The sequence below is a fragment of the Falco peregrinus genome, chromosome 7 (assembly GCF_023634155.1).
Source record: "Falco peregrinus isolate bFalPer1 chromosome 7, bFalPer1.pri, whole genome shotgun sequence".
Classification (NCBI taxonomy): Eukaryota; Metazoa; Chordata; class Aves; order Falconiformes; family Falconidae; genus Falco; species Falco peregrinus.
Window position 1 is genome coordinate 31,037,235 of NC_073727.1, and position 23,109 is coordinate 31,060,343.

Below are 23,109 nucleotides of genomic sequence, written 5' to 3' on the forward strand. Positions count from 1 at the left end.
TCAACTTTCATGACAAAACAACCAAAGAAAAGTGAAGTACAGCTTCTAAACTGCTGAGGTGGCCACTCCTCATGTGTAAAAAACCCAAGGGGCACAGCTATAATATGTGCCGATAGTGGCTTCTTCCTGTTTATATCCAGCTTTTCCAGTTTTGTCAAGCATTTAGCATTATAAGTAATTCTGTTAAGAGGAATGAATGTGCTAGAAAGTGAGTAATGAAAAACAGAGAATTTAACTTTAGGTTATTGGACTGTTTCATCTGGATAGTCATGATACGTTATCATCTGATGAGTATTTGTCTGCCTCTTTGAAAACAGATGGGAGATATAGCTCTGTTCCTCGGAGAGAAGTGTTCCCACTTCAGAAACTTCATTTGGCACTTTGTATGGAAATACAGGAATTACTCTAGATGTCATCAGAAAAATATGCTACAGCACTGGCCTGGTGAGACTGGAGGGTCTAAGCCAGAGGAAAATTATGAGGAAAACCTTGCAGGATAAAAGTCAGAGAGATTTGTTTCCATTTGTTACCATTAGCCAAAATCTATGCCCAATGCATCGTGCTTGTGAAAGGAGTGGAAATATCCCCAGGTGTTGGCACCTCATCCCATCCACCCTTCACCAGGATTGTTTTTATGAGAAAATTTGTCTTCTATTCTGGGTTCACAGCTGCAGTGCACATTTTCATGTGGATTGCCCTTTGCCAATAGGACAGCTGAGAGCCTTGGGTGTTTAACCAGTAAAACTTAAAGTTTTCACAGTAACTTTGAGACCACATTTTATTCCAATTATTCTTATTTTGCTGCAGATCTCCCAGAATCCTTGAGGAGACTAGAGACTTTTAGCCATTACCTGACAGTTCTTGCTCTCTCAGAAAGCCCTATCATGTCAGAGCTCAAGCCATTTACCATATAATCAATAAGCCATGCTTCTAAATGCTTTTATACAATAGCACTACTACTTTGATATCCTTTCCTTCCGGACATTACACTGCAAGGATTATTTGTTTACTGAGAGTGACTGTGCTCAGTCCAACATAGCAAATAACTTTGTCTTCAGTTGTTGTCTGCGTGTGCTTAGAGAGATGTAGTTATAAGCTGTATATACAACACTTTATGAGTTTTTACTCCATAGCTTCTGAAATTATTCTTGTGAATGGTGACTCTCATGGGAAACTTAGAAAGAGTGGTGATTCCTGTGTTATACAGACCAGTCTATTGCACTGTGAAATGCCAGCTCTTCTAATCTCTTTCATATGCGTGGCAAAATCCGTGTTAAAGTTGGTAGGTTTTCTCCCTCTGTGTTCCTATGGGAAAACTGTTCTTGAACATCAGCTCTTTAAGGAATGAGAAACCTCCACCTAACTTCCAGTCTAACCCAACTCCTGGCTAACTCACTTTTCTTAGCAGTTGACCTTCATCTTAGGTGGTTCTTTTGCACTTATCCCCTTATGATAGATATATTTTTGTAGAAGAAAGAAATGACCTGTGGTACCCAGGAGTAAAGACAGACATTGCTACCAAAAATCATAACCAGGAAAACTCTCCAAACCAAATGATAGTTTAGAAAGCCAACACTGGTTTATTGCAGTGGTGGGTGCATGGGGGATCTTTCCTCCTAACATGCGCAGCAAGCTACTCAAGGGTACACATTATATACAGTAGAGTACTTGCATATTCATAGTACATTACATATTCATTTTCATTCACACACAGGACTAGTTACAAGTTTCTCACTTCAATGCAAATTAGTGTGCACTACTGAAGTTTCTTACTGCCTACACATGCTCCCGAAGCAGGGGGTTGCCCTCTTTTGGTATGTGTGTGTGTGTGTGTGTGTGTGCGCTCTATCTGAGTTGGAGGTCCAGATCTCCCATTACCACAATTACCTTTGTCCTACTTTCAGCTGATTTTCTGAGGAATGCAACACCTTGTCAGCTTGTCTCCTCTTGCAGTCAGAACTTTCCCACTTGGAGGCTTCTTTCTGCATAATTTAGATAATGGTGCTCTTATCATTATCTGTTCTTTGTTTCCCAAGATTGACTCCCTTGATTAGAAATCCTTTCATTCATCAGTTTTCATGACCTGAGACAGTAAGTCATTTAAAGATCTGAGAGGGTTAGGTCAACTGGACCTAACTTTGTGCACATTCTTGTTTAACCAAATCAGAATTTAGCAATTCAGGAGTTTAAGCAACAATTCAGCCCTTTGTGACTTATTTGTATATATTCATATATCAAATAAGTCTCATTCCCTCTGAACTCTTAATTGAAGCAATACAACCCTTCACGATACAGTGTAATATAACATACAAGCATACAAATATAACAATCATGAGTACAATAATTACAATTAACTTTTTAATCCATAGGTGTGAAACAGGAAACCAGGACATTAGCCAGTTCCAAACTGCTTGAAATCCCTAAGAATATAATTTTTCTGGATCTCATGCAAGATTTTAGTATGTTTCCAAATCTCTTGTAAGTGGGTAGAAATTCTTCCAATTTGATGCACATACACACAACAACCAGTACATTAACAGTAGTACAAACTCTGCCTTGAGATGCCAGCATCATGTCTAATACCATTCAGTTATGCACAGCTATATGAGCTATTTCTGAAACTTCTTCCTGCAAAGCCTTTATGGCATCTTCACTGTTGCTGGCTGTCCCTTCCATTACTGCATATATATGTATCATTGCCTTTTCCAGTTCAGCAACCGCCAAGTAAGGAATAAACCACCTAGCAAAAGAATGAAATCCAGTGGGTCTTTAAATAATGGGATTTTGACCCTCCCTATATCTCTCCTGATAAGTTCTTAACCACAGATTATCATCCAGTTTCTCAGCTATAATCATATTGGGAAAAATCACTCCCAACGTACAAGTGCCTGACCATCTTGGTGGTAAAGATTTTCGTGCTACACTGCCACGTACCTAATGGAACATTCCAGTACTTACTCGTAGTTAATTCTGAGGAATTAATCGGCTGCTTTGACCAATCACAATGTGGATAGTGCCCCAGAGATACCTCATCTCTATTTGTGTGTGTCTTGGTTTTATTTGTAGTAGCACACTTCACAATGGACAAGTGTGGATTCAATATTGTCCAGGTTTGGAGGTCAGTCACATTCCAATTAGTGTATTTTGGTCTCACCCACAAGTTATTCCAATTAGTCCTGAACAGAATAGTGATATCAACTAGAGGAATTCCTTTATGAGTTTATTCAGGGAAATGGGTACATACCCAACACTCAGTCTTATTAACAACCTTTGTTGATATTTCCACAATTTTCAAATGAGTATTCTGTGTCTAAGAGTCCTCTTGATCCCACCAAATTTGAGAATTTATCATACCACATAACAGGCAAAATTCTATATATCAGTAAAGCATGATTAAACAAGTATCTAGGAAGAAATCATGTTAACAAACTCAAACCCCCCTGTGTACAATCCAATTCTATATAGGGTCTTATTTTAGTCATTAACTTTCATGCTGCTTGGCAGTATTGCAAGAGACCGAACCTAGAACTTTATGAATCTTGAGTTAGTTTCAAGCATAAAGGTCCTTCCTGCTTAACCGTCCATTCTGGTGAATTGGCTGGCTTAACTCTGCTGTGATGTATCCATGGAATGATTCCTTCAAGCTTGACAGCAGTGTAGGTGGTGAGTAAAATCTGGAAAGGTCCTTTTCACTTCTCTTTCAACTGTTTGTCTGACCACATTCTCTGATACACTTGATCTCTGGGTTGGAAAGAATGTACCAGCACATCCAATGGTACAGGTGCTCTCTGTTGAATATACCTGTACAATGAGGAAAGAGTCTTTCCCAAAGACAATATATATTCAGTGAACACCCAATCGCCAGAAATACAAGTTTGGTCTTCCGTTCCTATTAAATTTACAGCATAAGGTCTTCCATATAATACCTCAAACAGGCTTACCTTTTCCTAACTTTTGGGGTGATTCTAATTCTCATTAAAGTGGTAGGTAAAACATCTATCCATTTTAAATTAGTTTCTTGACACAATTTAGCTAACTTTTTTTAAAGATCTATTAATCCTTTCTACTTTCCCACTAGACTGGGATTTCCAAGGTGTATGTAAATCCCATTTTATTCCTTAAAGGGCAGAAATTGTCTGTATTACTTCTGCTATAAAGTGTGGGCTTCTGTTCGGTTAGATCCCACTTGGAATTACAAATCTTTGCATAATCTCATTAAATAATTTATTTGTAACCTAGAGCTCAATTGGTTTAACATGGGAAAGCTTCAGGCCATTACGAAAAGATATCTACCAGTACCAAAATAAATTTATAATTATTGCATTTTGGTAATTCAGAAAAATCAATCTGTCAGTATTCTCCTGGAATATTCCCTTTTTGTACCTCTCCAAGTGGGGAGATCTTAATTCCACTTTAGAATAATTTACAACATATTACATGTCGGTTTACTATTTGATCAGCATAGCTTTGCATCTTTGGCCCTATATCTCCTAACGCTTGTGATTATAGCATCTGCTCCCATGTAAACTACTTCGTGTGTCTGCTGTAGCAACTTCTACATTATGAGAGCTGTTAATAAACATTGTCCAGTAGATATTACCCATCATCTGTCTGAAGTCCTTATACATTTTAACATCTTGGTGAATTCATTCTCCTTTTTATTATATTTGGGCTCTTCAGTTCTCATTACATTTTGAGGAATCACGGCTCCCATTGTTTTATTGGCTGTTCTCTTCGCTATTTCATCTGCCTTACAATCCCCTTGAATGATTTCAGTATGCCCAGGCCGGTGAGCCTTACAATGAATTACAGCCAACTCCTTAGGTTTCTGAACCACTTCTAATAATTTCAATATTTCTGATCCGTGCTTAACAGGTGACCCTTGTGAGTTCTCTTTCTTTCCACATTGCCCCATGTGCATGTGTCACTCTAAAAGCATATTTAGAGCCAGTATACATATTGACTTGTTTATCCTGTGACAATGTCAAAGCTCTAGTAAGGGCAATTAATTCAGTTTTTTGTGCTGAATTATTTGATGGCTAGGTTCTGATTCAATACTCCAAAGTCACCAATGCATATCCAGACTGTCGTTCTCCAGCATGAAGAGCCCACTCTAGATTTTCCAAAGGAATATCCTTCAGATGTGGCCTACTGGAAAAGACCTATTCAATAGTTAGTACACACTCATGCTCTGCATTTATATCATCAGATACCAGTAATAAAGTACCAGGATTCAAAGAGGTTGTTACTTTTAAACTTACATTGTCCAGTTTCAATAATGCTGCTTGACACTGGATCATTCTACTAGGTGATAACCAGTGATGTCCTTGTTGTTCCAGCACTGAGATCACAGCATGTGGTACAAATCCAGGTCTCTAAACCAATTTTTGCTCCCATTTTCACAGGTTACAGTTTTGCTTCTTTCTTTCTTTCTTTCCTTCTTTCTTTCCTTCTTTCTTTCTTTCTTTCTTTCTTTCTTTCTTTCTTCCTTTCTTCCTTTCTTCCTTTCTTTCTTTCTTTCCTTCTTTCCTTCTTTCCTTCTTTCCTTCTTTCCTTCTTTCTTTCTTTCTGTTTTCTTTTTTTGTTTTGTTTTTTTGTTTACTAATTTGGAGTTTTGTTTTAATTCTACCTTTATCAGTGTGGTGTTAGCTTCTCCCAATACTTCAGTAGCCCATATCAACAGAAATACAGCATCCGGGATTTCTTAGATTTCTGGTTCACTTCATTGTTCCCCTTGCAGCACATATATTTGTGCCTTCCGAGTGTTTTCTGGTGGGATATGCAACTGAATGGAATTTTACCCCCCCCCCACATTATTCACATTATTTGGGCCTGTAGTTTACAAAGTAAATCCCAGCCTAAGAGAGGTATAGGGCATTCTGGCATATACAAGGACTCATCTCCAATCTGATATTCCATTAGTTTCAAAAATAGCTTGAATTGTCTCTTTCCATTAATCCCAACAACTGGCATATTAAATTTACTGAGAAGCCCCTTACAACTAGTTACTATAGAATAGTTGCTCCTGTATCTATCAAGAAACCTATAGTTTAATTCTCCAGCTTTACTGGCACCAGGGGATCTGCTGGAGATGCCTCTAAGCTCACCCCCACTCCCCGTCAGCCTGAATCTTCTGTACCAATCTTAAGCAGGTCTGCCTCTGGAATGAATGCAGACACGGGTATCCTTATTAATTGACTGTTTCTTTGGACATTCATTTTTCCAGTGTCATTTTTCCTTGCAAATCATGCACTGATACTTCCCCAGAGGAATTTTATTCTTTCTATTTCCTCCTGTTCTTTGTCCTCTTCCCCACTCTCATCCTCTTGGGAAACCTCTTCCCCAAGATGAGGTTTGGCCTTGGATAAATGCAGCTGCCAAAATTGCAGCATTTTGTTTCTTTTTCTTTCTGTTTATCTTCCTCCCCCCCCCCCCCCCCAATTCCTCTCTGTTATGATAAACCTTATAAGCAATTTCTATCAACTCAGATATCGACGTTTCAGACATACCATCTACTTTTTACAACTTTCTTCTTATATCTGGTGTTGACTGCCCCCCAAACAAAGCAGTAAAAGTCATTTATCCTCTCATTCTCTTCCCTAGCTTTCTCCAACACCATTCTTTTTCCTTAGGCAAAAATCTCTCCCTATCATCAACAACACTATCCTGAAACCATCAATTGCACATCCTCTTCTTCGTTCTTCATTTTCAAACACCTTTTCCCAATACTACAAGCAGAACAAAACTGAGGCAATTTCTTATCATACTCCATCATCATCGATACATCAGAGTCAAATATAATCAATTTATATTTCTTTCTCATTTCATGATAATTTCTCAAGGCAAAAAAAAAACCCAGATCCAAATATGGGTATTCATTTTCCTTTGCATATACAAAACAACATTATTTACAATATTGTATTATAATTCTTACTTCTGTTCTTAGGCCATCTCTCCTGATCATCTAAGGTATACAAGAGCTATGAGTGATTACAATATTCTACCAATTTTTTTCTGAGTGAAAGGGTCACCCCCAAACCTGCTCCAATATCTTAATATACAGCCCAATGGAGAACTCTTAAGAACTGCCTACACCCCATACCACTCACATCCCCTGCCCCGCTCCCCAGTAGAATATCCAGTTCCCATGTTAGAAAGTTTTTAAAATCACAAATACCCAATACTTTAAAAAGTCCAACAGAAAAAAATCCAGCAAACAAAATCCAATAGAGACAAAATCTGGTAAACAATAACCAACAAAGTTTCAATTTACCAATACCCAAAATCCGGACCCTAGGAGACCCTGTAATAGCAAACAGACTTACACAGCTGTGTACTTCAAATGTCCCAGTGGGACTGCAGCCCACTGGTAGGACTCCTACCCACAACACTGATAGCTTAACAATGCATATATAACTCAGACATACCAGGGGAACTATAACCCACTCTCCAATACAACCTGTTTGTAAGCAACCTAAGTATTTATGACCAATGTTGTTAATATCCCAGAGAACTGTCCCAGAAACTTACTTGGCCAGGAAATCAGAGGGCCTCCCCACAAATACTCCGGTGCATGCTTGGAGTCCTCACAATTCTTCTGGTCCATTGAGATTCCAGAGAGCATGTCCCATCTGGGTCACCAAATTCTGTTACCGAAAATCATAACCAGGAAAACTTTCCAAACCAAATGATGGTTTAGAAAGCTGACATTGGTTTATTGCAGTGCCGGGCAGGCTTTCTGAACTATCGTTTCGTTTGGGGAGTTTTCCTTGTTATGATTTTTGGTAACAACACACAGTTTTTCAGAGACAGAATCAAAACCATGGAAAGTATTCTGTGTCATGTCTTGTTTGATACCCCTCCCTCCCTGAAAAGTTTAATTTGGAGCAGAATTAAATGCTGGTTTTGTTGTTGTTTTAATCAAAACTATTTTAGCAAAATTTTCAGGTTTTTAAAGGAAGAAGTAAAAACTTTGGTGTTTTTGAAAATATCAAATGAAAGTATTCCAATATTTCAGAAACATTTGATTATAAAAGTGGCATAATATTTCATTTTTTACAGAGAGTTCAAATCTATTTTTAGTTAACTTAGTACAAGTTACAACATGCCCACCTGTGTTTAGAAATCTACCATAGCCAGAAGCTCCCTCTTCAGTGTGTGGTGCCAGTGAGCCTGAAAGTTAACTGACTGGTGTTTCACAAGATGTTTGTAGATACTCCACCATTACTTGCAAGTGCTGCATCAGCAGCTGAGACATTCCATCTGCACCAGCCAGCTCCATAGGTTATTTGAGCTACATTTTGGTAGATTTTACTGGGCAGAGAACTACAGGAAGTGTAGTCTTGAAAATTTTTTTGAGTAAGCAGCTCTTGGTATTTTTCTGATACATATGTGGATTTTCAGACTGAAGGGGTGATAGGAGGTAAAGAAGTTAAATGTACCTGTAGCCTGCTCCAGGTTCTGAGGAAGAGCAGGAGTGCCGTGTGCTAGGGGAGATAGCACTGTGCAAGCCTCTGCCAAAGTACTGTACACTTCAGGGAATTTCATATATGCATATGAATGAAAGGATGACTTTTGAGCTTTGCTTCAGAAAATGGCTTTGTAGTGCCTGCTGATATTTGTTAGTGTTCCATTTTTTCCTAACATCTCTGAACTCCGATTTATTCTGGCAGGGTACTAATGTGAAGAGTTTTGCATGTTTGTAAGCGGGGTATGGAATAGATTTGCTCTGGGCGAGTCTTAGTTGGAGTTTAATGGTGTCCCCTGTCACGGCAGCATTCGTGCCATCTCCTTTTGGGCTACGCGTTATCAGAGGTGACACAAATGATATGAGAATTTCTGTTGTGTGGAGAAGAATGGTGATTAGAAAAAAAAAAAGAAATTTGATATCTTGAAAACAGCACAGCTTATGTGGAGAATAAGGACTTCTGGAACGTCATGTTCTCTTTTGGAAATGCTTGTCACTGCAAAGCCTATGTGTATAGAGACTAATATGTCAATTAACCTTGCTTGGCCAAGTGCAATCTGCAGGAGTGATGTGATCACTCCTGAGTACTTGCTGGTAATATGTTTCATTGGAATGTTCTGTATTGTGGGGGCACTGGGGGAACGTCGCTGTGATTGTAAGACTGTCCAGCCTCGTGTAGGCAAGACCTTGGCCCTTGGTGCAGTGCCACGTAACTTGCTTCTGCTCCCTGAACTGAAGAAAACAGGACTGAGTACAAGAAATTAGTATGCATCTGGCACGGATCCACTTCTCCCCCGCTAGAAGCTTGGCTTTTACAATGTATAATTCTTGTGACAGCAGGAAGATCAAACTTACAGAAGAGATATTTGTTAGGACTGGTGAGAAGCAGGCACTTAGCACTGACTGAAAGGCAGTACAGATAAAGATACTGAATTTGAAAACCTCTGATAAAAACTGCACTGAACAGTAGGAAGCATTTAACAATCACTGTGCTTAACTGCCCTGTCATCATTTACATAGAGAGTCGTTCAAAAGAGAGGAGAGAATTACAATGGGGGAACCTGGCAAAATCTTGAAAGCTGCTCTTCTTTTAGCTTCCAAGCAGAAATGCATCTGGAATGTATATTCCCACATTGTTCTCTATAAGGCTTTAATTCTGCATTCACATATGGTACTTAATTTGCATTTTTCATACAGTCATTAATGCTTGGTGAACTTGAAAGGTCTAGAAAAGTATTCAAAGGCTTGGATGCTTCCCAGAAATGTGTTCATGCTGTACTGGCTTGGAAATCTGGCATGAAATCTGCAGGTCAGATGCTGACCTGGGATTTCAGTTCTTTCTTTGTGAGGTATTTTAATAACAGAAGGCTTCTTCTCAGGCTTGTTTTATGTTTTAGGCTACTGTGAATCATTTTGCTATTGGTATCATTTTGATCACATTTCTAGCAGGGGCCAGATACAAGGGAGTGTCAAGAACAGGGAGCTGCCTGGAACCAGAGGTCAATGTACCTTCAAGGGAAGGCAGCAGATTTAGGGCTTGAAACTACCCTGGAAACAATCTGCTCTCTTGATTCTTAATCTAAGCCAGAAGAAGCAGGTCCTGGTCATGATAAGGTTGGCAGCAGGCTCCCACCCACATGCAGGAACTGCAGTGGTGGCCACAAGACTTGCAAGAGAGAAGGTACAAGAGCTAAAATGCTCAAATGAAAGATGCTGGATTATTTTTAGAGGAATGCATGAGGTCACTGGGATTTATTCTCTTATTGTGGGATTTATTCTCAACTGGACAGTCTTCTGGTACTACATACATTGCAGCAACCTTGACCAGCAGCAGGAAACTACTAGATAAGGTGGAACGCTGCCGCTGCTGGGGGAAGACAATCAGCAGCTAGGAAGATGTGACTGGCTGAAAGCAAGTCTTATGGTGTGTATTCTTAGAGATAGGGTGTAATCTTATTTTCAGAAACAAAAACGAATCACAAAATTTTTCTCCTCCTCTTTTATGAAGCAATAAATAATTTCAGATGAGAGGAGCAGTGTGATAGCTGATGGGAGATGGAGTAAGGCTTCCTCCCCTCCCCCCATCAGACCCCCCCCACCCAGTGGCATTGAAGTGCAGAGAGTCTATTGTTCTGCTGCTTCTCTTTCCTTTTTATCTGTGGAGCTGTGTTCTCCATCAGATACCATTGGGCTGCCAGAGCTACTCTTCAGAGTCTGGGTAGGTGATTTGTTAACTGCTTGTCTTGGAGTAAACTACTTAGTCATGCAAGTTAGTTAGTCTGACAAAAGAACAAAAGAAAGAAAGTAATTGGTAATTATCCCCTCTACACCTTCCCTCCTCTCAATTTTAAAAAAGGGATATTTTTGCAGCAGTATCGTGTACCTATTTAATCAGTTACACCAGCTGATGAAATAAAAGCTTTTGTCCCTTGGCCCCTTGGAAATTATTCTTGTTAATTATTTTTTAATTATCCTTCCATCATTGCTCCTGGTGCCACTTTCATAATTTCTACATCAGTGGGTGCAGACATGACAAATCTAAAACCTCATCACAGAGAATTACTGCTGCTGCTGTTGTGGCTCCAGAGGAACACAAGTTGAAGTGTGACCCAGGGGGACTCCCTCCTGGTTCACCTGACGGTCGGTGCCTCCTCTGCTGTGCCGTATGTGACAATCCCTTGTTGGCACACGCATGAGAATCCCTTGTTGGCACACACACTTGCACGCACATATCGACTCACGCCTATGGACACACTTGCACGAGTGTGTAAATGCACTCATTAGTTAGTTCAAGCTGCACATTAGCGAGTTAATATCTGAGTGTTTTCAAGGTGGCTGACAGCATATTAATCAGAACCACATTTAAACAGATGGGTACATTGTATCTCTCCCTAATCCAGATAGCGAAGAAAAGATCCCCAGTGTGGAAGATGAGACTGCAGATTGCAACACTCTGTGGATGGTTTCTAAGGGATAAAAAGGATTAATTCATTTTTTCTGTTGGAAGGGTGCAGTGAAGATGTCAACAATCTGCTGTGCTATATACCTGCAAGTTTACAGAACCTGTGTTAACAGAATATAGGTCCTGGCACAATTTCCCTGTCCCCCAGGCTTTCCCATTTTAAAAAATAGTAACAACTTGCTGGAAGATACAGATGAAGCAGAAGCAGAACCCTAAATGTGGATGTACAGTTGAGCAAAAGGGAAGGAAATGAAACATAATATGTCTTTCCCCAGGGGCTAGAAATATTAAAAACAAAGTATTTTGAGCATGTGTGACAAAAGCAAGTCATGAGGCAAAGGAATAACTAGGCATAGCATTTGCATCTGAGTACTTACTTATTCCCTGAACTGCATTCCCCGCCCCCCGCCCCCCCCCCCCCCCCCCCCCCCCCGGGCAAATTACTTACAAACAGATGTTGCATTTTACTGGTGTTCCTCAGAGTTAGTTGGAAGGTGGCTTGTGTTAGGAAGGTGGCTTGTGTTAGGAAGTTTAACCTCTGGTCTGCCTGCAGTGATTCACCACCACTGTTTACCTGAGAACTGGGCTTGCTGTATGTGAGCCATACTTTATGCAGAGTTTGATGGGTTTACGTTTTTGATAAGCACTTCCACAATTTAGTTCATGATGACCATAAAGGGTTATTCCCATTCTATTTGCATGGACATTGCCTAAACTAGAAAATTTTACATCATTATGTTTCCTGAGTTGCCCTTTAGGAAATAATTTTGCAGCAGATGCTTTGCCTTTCTGCATTTTTCCCAGCTGCAGACTTTAGAGGACACTTTGCATGACACTTTTTATAACCACAACACTTAGTTTCCTTGGCACCTTATAAACACAAACTGGCATAAACCAAAACAGTCTTACTGCTGACATTTTTGTGTTGGGTTTTCACATCCATACAGTGCCTTTGGAGGCCGTGAAAGCTTTGTATCATCTGGTTTTAGCTAGATTAGTAAAGTCACAGGAGCAACAGTTTAAAGTGAGCAGAGGTGCCTGCTGACTGCTCACCATTACCTGGTGATGTCAGTGAAGGACTGACCAGCTTACGGTGACAAAAAGAACATTTTCATAGCGTGATATGATGTGGATTGGGTGCTGCAGCACTGCAATCCAGCGTAACACTGATTTTTGCTGTGCCCGTGGTCATCTCAGGTTATTTTCCTGGTTAAGTTCTTCCATTGCTAGAGTTTTTCCCTATTTACATAGCTGATGCCCACAGAAAATGTGATGTATGCCCTAAAATTTATCCATACTATCTCCAAGTGCCTGTACCTAGGAGATGGGTACCTAGATCTGCCTATTAAATGGATACAATATTCCTTAAATATTTGCAACCAGTCAGACTTTATAACTGCCTGAATTTTCTTGCTGCTATGAAGGATAAAGAGTTCCCTTTGTCCTTTCAAATTTGTCCTCTCACAGCTCACATTTGTAAAAAAAATATAGACATGGAGTCATTTCGCTCAGAAAAATCCCAGGGGCGAGCCCTAGCATTAAATAATACAATGAAGAAGAATTGGCAGTGTTTATTTAGACTTTCAGGTGGAAACCGGTTTGAAGATTCAAAGCTGGGCAGAGTCATGGCTCATTTCCAGAAAGGAAAAGAGAACAGTGATTATGAAGAACAGACAGGACACAATAAAAGGTTGAGGAGCTGAACACAACACATGAGTTAGAGGAAAACATATTATTTAATTCTGAAATGGTGTAATAAACCAACTTCTCATGGACTGGAGATAACAAAGGGAGGTGGCAAGACCCCCCCACAGTACAGAAGAAACAGAAGAGTGAAATGTGTGATAAGGTAAGTATAGAAAGACTGTAATTATAAGTGACTTCACATTCCTATGATTTTTGTTGCCTTTGTAACAACATTTAATGAAGGAAATGCAGATAAGGGATTTAGCTAACAAACGTTTCTTGCATAGCTACTATGCCAGCAATTCAACCTACCTGTGATTCAAAACCATGTCTGATCTAGATTAATGATCAGAATATTTTAAATAAAATTAACTCATAGATCCTGATGTAATTATTGTTGATATCTCCTGATACTAAAAGATGTGTACAAGACCAGGATGCATGGCTTGATATAGACCTTAACTCTCTAAAGGAGAAACAAGAGGTATGGAAACAACTGAGTAATTTTAGAATTCATTATTTACTGTGAATGTACACAGCCAATTTTTCTCTTGGGATAAAGCCACTGCTGTCAGTTTAATTACATTGGGAGTAAATGTGACAAACCCCCCCTCACCCCCCAACCTTCTGTAAGTGAACAGTTTCTAATAAAGTTGTAACAGATCAATCATGAAAAGGTCTCGGCAGAAAAATCGATAGGTAGGTAATAAAAAAGATAAAGGACACCAAAATGAATAGAGTGACATGCTGCAGGATATTAGCTTTATGAAGACAGCTTTGTCCAATAAGAAAAGTTAGGTAGTGGCCTGAGACAGGAGCAAGTGGAGGACTCCCAGCACTGCTAAAAAAGCTTGGTGCCATTTCTGAGGACAAAATGTTGTGATGGGAGTGGCAAATGCTTTCAGTGGGAGGTGCTTTTTTAGCATTACAGTTGCTTAAACTAAAGTAAATGGACACGTCGATTATGCAAAAATAAAGGCTTATCCATTCATCAAAAAGGTGATAGCTGGACTTGCATTTAAAGTGAATTTAAGTGCATTTAAAGTAAACATAAAGAGCTGGGGCTCACATAATGTGCTTCTTGTTCAGAGCTGCAGCATAAGCCAGTCAGTGCTCTGTGCTCTTCACAGCAGACCCTACTTGCCTTGCGCCTGCCATTGCAAAGTGAGCAGTGTTGCACTGTGATTTGAATATGCTGAGCACTATGGAAATGCTAAATAAAGTCAAGATCAGCTTAAATGTATGAACTGCTAAGTCTGCTTTGAAAGCACTTATTCTGCAGAAATTTCTGTGCAGTCTTTGATGGCTGTGGAAGAGCGTGTTGTCCTTGTGATGCTACACACGCCATTTTGTCCTAGCGGGGATGTATGTGTGGGTGGAAGGCAATACTTGCCATTTTCCTGGAGGGGAGCTGAGCAAATTTTTCTTACAGCTGTACTCACTTGGTTTATTTGCAGCTGTGCTTGTCTACAACTCACCATATTCTGTCCCCTGCATTTCCCTGCTCCTTTCCCCTCTAGCTCCTTTTTCTTCCTGCGGCTTCCCTTTCCCTCTCATCACTGCCACCATTGCAGTGCTCTTGCATTTCCTCCCTTTGCCTTGTGCTCAGCTGGTTTCCTTCTCTTGCATTCTCCAGAAGTTCCTTCACCCTTATTCAAAACAAAGAGGTCAGCCCCCTCCATCATCTCCTGTCTGCTACTTTGTGGGTCTGAGATCTGAACTCTGTTGGTTGGAAGGTTACCTAATTGCTTTTACACCTTTTTTCTTAGTTTCCCCACAGTATTAGACCATGGCAGGGGATGTGGGCTTACTCCATCCCACTCCTCACTCTGAAGTACTGCTTCCTCCATTTCCTACTCCTTTGCTTCCTCTGAGCAGCACTGCTTATGATTTTTCCTCATTACTCCCTTCTACCTGCTACTACCAACATTTCACCCAGCTCCTCCTAATCAGTTTTCCATCCTAAATTCGATTTTGGCCTCTCCCTCTCTACACTGCACTGACTATTGTCATATATGATGAATATATGAATTCATATATGACTTCTGATGAAACTCATGTCTCACTGCAGTTGCCTTCCAAGTTTGGTTCAAAGCTGTCTTTAAGTTGTCAGAAAGGATGACTTAAAGGATACACTTGAAGACCTATTTCATTCTTTTTCTACAGAATAACTCCAGGATGAAGCTTTAAAAAAATCACTAGAGAACAGTATTCTAAAAACACTGCATATGGAAAGTGGAAAATCTGCTCAGTGATATTTATATTGTTTTGGACATAATCCTAAGTGTTGTGGTTATTTTCTTTTTTTTTTTTTAGATTTTATACTTTTGGATCTGCCTCACCAAGATATCCATACTGTTATTATTATCATAATATGAAATTCAGCCAGGTTACAGTGATGGTGGTACTTTTTCCTTCAAACAATCATTCTGGCACAGTACACTGCCCGCTGTGGTGCTGCTGTTTGATAATTTGAAAATGGTCTTTCTGCAGTTATGATGAGGGAATGTGGGAAATGATGGGAAGACCATAGCTTTGCTCTCAAGGGAATTAACTTGCTTTTAGGAAAGACAGGTGTGCTGCCTAATAGTAGAAGTCATCTCCAGGAACCACACAAATAAAAGTTTCTTCTTTTTGAACACCCAAGACTCAAATTTTAAAAAATTATTTTCCTCACCAAAACCTTTGCTTCTCTCTAAATTCCTCATTCAGTAAAATGGATGAAATATCAAATATGTGCAAAAGGGGCCATTAGTAATACCTAGCAAAAACAAATGGATACATAAAAGCGAAATTCTGATCTTCCTTACATTCATGTAAATTGATAATAACCCTATTGATTCAAACTAAGTGATTCTGTATTGCGTTAGAATAAATGAGTTATATTTGAATCCTGATTTACTGAAGTGAAAAGGGAGATACCCAGGATATCCAGTTGTCCAAATGTTTTTGTTGTGGTTTTTTTTTTTTTTTTTAATAGGAATTTTCTTTGTAGCTCTTTTTTACTTTCGCTGTTGCTCTTTAAGTGTAGTCTTAATGATGACTTTGTAACATTTATGTTCATTTGCATGGCAGGGACCTCAACTGACACAAGAAAGCATTATATTTTTGGTGGAGGATTAACAGGAAAAGAAGCTGGGTCATAAGCAATGAAATCACTTGTTCAAACTGTCTGAAATATCAGAAAATGAGATTAAAGAAACTGTGGTGAACACATCACTCTTTGTACAAATGTTCTCTTCCTGCAGTTCAGTTTTTTTCCTGCTTTCAGTCTCTTTCATTTCAGAATAATACAATTAAGTCTTTGCAGATTTATATATGGACTTAACCCTTCAGAAGTGAATTGCTAACACACAAATAGAACTTGATTGTAAAGAAAAAAGCCTATTTAGGTCCTGATTCAGCAAGGAATATAAATATTGGCCTACTGCATTGTTTGAGACATTAAAAAACCAAATAGCTGACAGATAAATAGTGAGGTTAAGATATATTTCCAAGCCCATTTTCACCCATTATATGATGACTGAGTAAAAAAATATAAGTATAGGTCTAATTTTAAATGCATGTTTGCATTCAGTTAAACTCAACATGACCTTATTAACCTGAATGAATTGAAGCTAAATACAGAGCTCCTGTTTTCCTTAAAATCATGTGTTTGACTTCTGAGACAAATGGAGAGCTTTGCTCCAATATCAGCTTTGCAGCCAGTTTTTTTCATGTTTGTTTTCTATATATATATGATAGGTTCTTTTAACGTAACTCCTTTGGCTGTATTTGGACTCTTGAAGGTTTTGGTTTTTGTAAGGGGGAGGGAAGGTCAGGTGATTTCTTGATAGAATAGTAATTTACAAAACTCTGGTCCTCCTAGTACAGTAGAACTGGGTAAGAGAAAGTAGTTTCCTTGCTTAATAATCTGAGCTTTCCTTCTCCCCGCCCCTTTCTGCCTCTTTTACAGCCTGCTTTCTGTTAGAAAAGCTCTTAATTTTGTTTCTGGACTCCATAAATGCGTCCCTGCCAGTGAGACCTCCTGCCACCCTCTGTGTTTATGGATCTGGCATTCTGACATTTTAGGCTTTGGTTGTGTAATGACAGCTTCTGCAAACAGCGATCAGATCGCTCAGTCTGCAGTATGTCCACAGTGAATATGCCTGTTTGTTCCTCCACATAGCTCAATTTCTGACCAGTGTTATGTGTGTAGCTGGCTTTGTGGGCAGTAGCAACCACTGCTTTCACTCACTTTAAGAGCAGATTTATTTGACTCATGTTTCTCGCAAATAACAGCTAATCCTTCCAAGAACAGGGAGTATATGATCCATCCCTATGTATAACAGTTGCTTATCTCCAATGTCTCTATTACATTAAAAATGTGAAAGCTGTGTCCCCAAACTGTAAAATGATATAATCATGATAAATATGACTAGAAGGGTCCTTCAGAGGTCCTGTAGTCTGTCCTTTTATTGAGACAGATTCAGTTATACTGAGAGCCTTTCTCATAGATGTTTGCATACTCTGTTCTTAAAAGAATCCCAGTCAAGTGGGTCAGTCACCTTCCTAAGTGCTCCTCTATTCTATTGCCTAGTTATCCTTCTAATTACAGATATTTCCCCCTCCTTGTGTTTACCTTACATCTTCTTTTCTTAATTTAAACCCATTATTTACTTTCCTTTAACCTGTGTATAGAAAGAACGTTTATCTTCTAAATATCTGAAAATTGTTACCGTGTCTTTTTTAATCCCTGACTCAGTAAACTGAACTTCAGCTTTTCCTTTTTTTCTTCAGGGATCTATTTTCTCCACCTTTTATTTTTACTTTTTTTGTTCTTGTTGGGTTTTTTTGTTTGTTTGCTTTATTTTGTTTTGTTGTTGTCTTTGGACACTTTCTGATTAATTTCTTTCTTGAGTTTGGTAGGCAAAAGGACACAATGATGTGTTGGCTGAGCCATAGCCTTTCTGAGGTGTGTGGGAGGCTTGAATAAAAGAAGCTCCTTTTTACAAATAAGCGGTCTGACAGGGTAGTGAAATGATAATGGTGACTCTGGGCAGTTCCTAAACCTTCTAATGCTGTAGGCCCATTTTGACAGTGTTTCTGTTTAGATGGCAATTCTCTATTTCATAATTATGCACATGATTGTTCCTATGTTAGGGTAATGGTTTGCATTTGCCTTTATTGATTTGCATGTTTTATATGTTTTTACTCAAATAACTTTTAATAACATTCAAAGGTATTTACAGTTTCCCATTCCTCCATTATTTTTCTACTCAAGTATGTGAACCCAAAAGCACGGGATGAACTGAACAAGAGGCTTGAAAGATTCTAAGTTTTATATGAGATGAATCTATTAAATTGCCAATGTAGAGTTGTAATTTCCTTGGGATGACTTATACTTGTTATTGGAAAAAAACTTGTCTTGGGCAAGTATTCAAGTAGATGCAGACCAGAGTCTTATTCAGCACACTAAGGCACCTGGTTATTAGTCAGGAATAGAATAAATCATGATTTACTTTATAAAATGAGTTTCTTAATCTCACAGAAAGCAATTTCAGGTCTGTCTCTTGCCTAAATTCATCAGTCTTCACCTCTAAGGAAGCAGAGCTCCCTTTCTATGTCCCTGGCTCCTTTCCTTTTAAATGACAGTGAAGTTACACCTTCTAGCAAGGTGGAACTGTAAGTACAGCTTTCCTGGTAGGTGGTTCACTTGGGACCTTGGGTGTTGTTGGCCATTTTGGTAAAACCTACTCTTCAGTACCTGGCGGAAGTTGCTGTGCTCTTCAGAAACCTGCTACTGTGCATGCCTGCATCATCTGCCTGGGATCAGCATCTGGTCTTTTATTTCTGTTCACTGGAAAGCTGCAGTGTCATTTTGTTTTCTAGGACCAGTTTGTATCAGTTCTTTGTTCAACCCTACTGTTACGAAGTGGAAAATTCCATCTTGGGCCTGTCAGTGGTATAGAAAAATTAATAGAAGGCTTAGTTTCCATGTGACTGGTGGGAAAGTATTTTATTATTTTGGCTATGGATTTTATGTGTGACTAGGAAACAGCTTTTATCCCATTTCCTTTGTACTGGTGGATTTTCCGTGAGTGTTTCAACTCCTGTTCTGGACACAAAGCTTCTAGTAGTTCCTATATGGGTGCCTATAATTTTGGGAGATAATTTTCAGTGATGAATGAAATGACAGGTATATTTAAAAATCTGTGGAGTCTTGGAATCTCAGCTGCTGTGTATTTTGTTTCTATGTTTGATTTTTTTATTAGCAAAACCAACAGACCTGTTAGAGATCAAAGTTCTCCAGACAATTTCCTGGAATACGTTTAGAAACAAATGCAGTAAATCTTGAGCTTTCTATTTTGCTATGTAAGTTGATCATGTGTTTCTGCATAAAAATTGTCTTTGTTCTGGAAGGTTGAAGGAGCTAGTTATAAAACAAAACCCCAAAGAGCTTACTGTAACAACAAAAAAGCTTACAGTAACAACAAAAGAGCTTAGTGCAACAACATAAAGCAAACCAAACCAGGAAAATCTTGCTCCCTTTCAGGGGTTCAGTGTAGATGCTGACACCTCAGTTCCCAAAGAGGAATCGTAATGAATTGAACTTATCTATTGCAAATCAGATACTGCTCATCAGATTGTCTTTTCAATGCCTGTATGGCACTACTCTGTACGTGTATCATGAATGCGTGATTTATATCTTAGAATAGTACCTGTCTGATTGACACGACTTTGTGTATTTATACTACATTATATTTTAAGATCAACAGAGTGATCTTATTTTCCAGAGTGAAAAATATTTCCCCTGGAGTAACATCACTACTTCCTCTGCTCAGAACAAGTAACATGAAGCACCTGGAGACAACTGTACATCTCTTCTAATAAATAAGAAGTTTGAATCTAAAGTCAGGTAACATTTTGCCTTAAAGTCTTTTCATAGGTGGATTTTTTTCTTCCTGCTTAAAAGACAAGTCAGTAAAGATTTATTATAACTTCTCTTGAGAGATCTCCTACTTCTAACTCACCTTCTTAAAGAGATAGCCACAGAAATAATAGCTATATTCTGCACAAGAGGTTTGGAAAATGACTGCCAATTTCTGAATTATTATCATGCGTTGGATTTGAATGTATCTTTATATACTAACCCTTTTAGTGCCACATTACATTTTATGTCAGAGGTCACCTCTAACGCTTTTAGTAAGCTAATGATTTTGCCTTAAGTAAAATCTTTGGGGGGTTTTATAGTGACTTTCTAAATTCAGTTGCTCATAGTAGTGCATTTATTTAAAGCAGAGCTTTAGTAGGAGATAATACAAGGCATACGGAAGGAGAAGTCTGTGAGAATTTTGTAGATATGAGATTGAATGGGGACTTTCTGGAGTCAGCAGAACCACATGCCTGGTACGTGCAGTCCAGGATGTCCTGTCAGGCTGAGCCTGGTAAAAAAGACAGCAAGAACTGGTTGCTGCCTGCAGTGGGGCAGTGAGCAGATGCTACCTCATTCAACCTTTATATTTGAGCAAGATGCTTGAATATACGGACAGGTTTTATCTTTTCCTTCCTCAGTTTTCTGCAAAGGACATGCAAGTGGTTATCTGCAAGGAGAAGAACTGCATCCTCATTCCTCTGTGCTATAGAAAAAACATGAAGACACTCCTCATGAATTGTATAAAGGCTTGCACTCCACTCCCATGTCTTGGGACCACTGGCTTTTTTCAGCACGGTGTGCGGTATATAAGAGATTACACAACACAGTCTCAGTGCAGGGGGCAGAGCAGGGGCTGTCTTGGGGTTAGAGTCCAAGTGAAAGAGATCATCCTATATTCCTCCTCCTTTTTGGACGCCTTCTGCATTCAAACCTATTTCTCATGGATATTTCATCTTGGATCTTTGCTGTTCTTACTTCACCCTGTGTCCTCCTAGTCTTTACTGGCCTCTATCTGCATGACTGCATCTTTAGACTGAAGAATTCAATCTTGCTTTTATTTTGTAGGTGGGGATAATAGTGGTTTTATTGCCATCAATTACAATGACATAACTGAACAGTGACTCGTTGGTGCACCAGAAACCTGCTTTAAATTTAATTAATATTCTCCTCCCTTCTGTTTTCTATTGCTTAGTCTTTATTCTTAGACTTCTGACTTCCTCCAGAATTATTCATGCTGCTTTGTTGTGTGTTCCCCTCTCTTGCCCTTTGTCATATCCAGGGTTCACATAAAACCTCTGAGGAGTTGCAGGCCATCCACAGGGACTGTAACTGGGATCTGCACAGACAAAAGGCTGCTGGTGTTTTGGTTTTCCTCCTGTCTTCTCCCCAGCTAAGTATGGGAAGGCAAATGTCATGCTCTGCTGGGCAGCCGGGAGTCAGGTGCAGGAGCCAGGGAGGCACTGGTGGGGGACTTGGAGCTGGGGCTGACAGGAATCCCAGCACTTTATTTTAAAACAGCATTCAACAGGGAAATATGTCAGGATGGCTAGGACACCAGTGTCTCCCTTGTAAACTGGAAAATGAGAGAGGCTAGTGGCCATAGTAATCAAGGTGATAGAGTTGGAGCTTAAGTGGTTGCCAGATTTTCTTAGCTATTAATGAAATGCATTAAGGTACTGTTGTTCAAATGATAGTTCATGTTTCTGTAAATGATTTTTGTCCTAAAGCTTGTTAGCTGTTGTGCTCTCCTTTCTTTCGGTAGTTTGTCTCTGCGTGTAATGTATATTTACAGACTGTGTTTATAGTTAACAGGCTTTTCTAGAGGAAATAAGCATGACATATTCACAAGAATTTGCAACTATTCAAAGCCAGCTCTAAATGTGCAAAACACCAGCTCTGGTGAATAATTATGGTCACCTCCAACCCCGTTGCTTCAAAGATACGAAGTGAGGAAAGAGCATTTTGAGCAAGCCATACACTGTGTCACGGCAACATGACTCAGAGCTGAGATGCTGGGAAGGAGAAAAGGTTTTCTTAAGCAGAAGATGTGTTTCAGCCTTATGAGTATTCACTTATGTCTCCTTCTGACTTACCTCTTACCCTGTGTTGCCAGCCATGGAGTTTGGCTTGCAGGGAGGGCAGTGTTTGCAGCATCTCTTGCCTGGAGATTGTACTGGTGTCTGGTCTGAACAGATTGACTCTAAGATACTTGCTTCCATAGAGAGGTCATCTGGGAACAAGGGGTCTGTCTTGCTCTAAATTGCTCCTAAGGAGAGTGTAAGGCTCCCCAAGGCGAAAGACACTGGTCAGTGTATGGGTTGCAAGGAAGAACCTCATCTAGATGGACAGCCATCCTCTAGACACACACCTATGAAAGGCATCCATGTGTGTTTGATTTCCTAATACCTAAGTGATGGCATTATCTTTACTGCCTTTGTCCTTCAGAAAGCCTGTTGGGACATTAGTGTCTTGCAGTCCCAAGGCTTGATCAACTACAGCTCAGATATGATTTATCAAATGCTGCACAAGGTATGTCTGTGCAGCAGAGTGCAGTGCTCTATAGAAAGAAACACATCCAGCTCTGGTACATCTTTGGCTTTCATCCCCACAGTAGAGCTATTGAACTGGAAAATGACTTTTAATGGTGTCCTCTCTGTGTATGTGTGTCTCTTTCCAACAGTGCCAGTAGATGTTCCCAGTGTTCATGGATCTGCAGATCTTCCTAGCATGGATGTCCACAACCTCCTGCATCCTTCAAACTGTAAGTATTTAAATTACCATTGATGTGCACTGCCTGTTTTTGCATTTTCCAAATGAGTTACTGCTAACTAGTGTGATTACTGTTTTGTGCTGTCTTTCGTGTACCGATCTGCACTGTTTTCCCACCTCCCACTTGTGCAGTGGAAAAGATTAGACTTCAAGACCTTTTGCTACATTTATCTATTCATTTAGTTAAAATAAATATTTTACTATTGTAGCCGTTGATGTTTGACTGTAGCACATCCAACACTGGCAGAAATACTATCCAGTTGAGCAAATCATGTTTTACCCTTTACAGCTGGCTGGAGTTTCCAAGGC

At 39.4% G+C, this 23,109-nt stretch overlaps 1 long non-coding RNA gene across 4 annotated transcripts in view; it reads left to right on the forward strand.

Annotated features, from left to right (window-relative positions):
- LOC114013493 (uncharacterized) overlaps nucleotides 1-23,109 on the forward strand; it is a 73,673-nt gene that overhangs the window by 45,145 nt on the left and 5,419 nt on the right. For 2 of the 4 annotated variants that reach the window (XR_003556498.2, XR_003556497.2), the window contains exons 1-3: nucleotides 13,051-13,278; nucleotides 19,892-20,013; nucleotides 20,670-22,792. This is a non-coding gene — a long non-coding RNA (uncharacterized LOC114013493). Of the gene's footprint in view, nucleotides 1-13,050; nucleotides 13,279-19,891; nucleotides 20,014-20,669; nucleotides 22,793-23,109 lie in introns of those variants that run through there. The other 2 variants (XR_003556500.2, XR_008748240.1) reach the window with 2 other exon arrangements.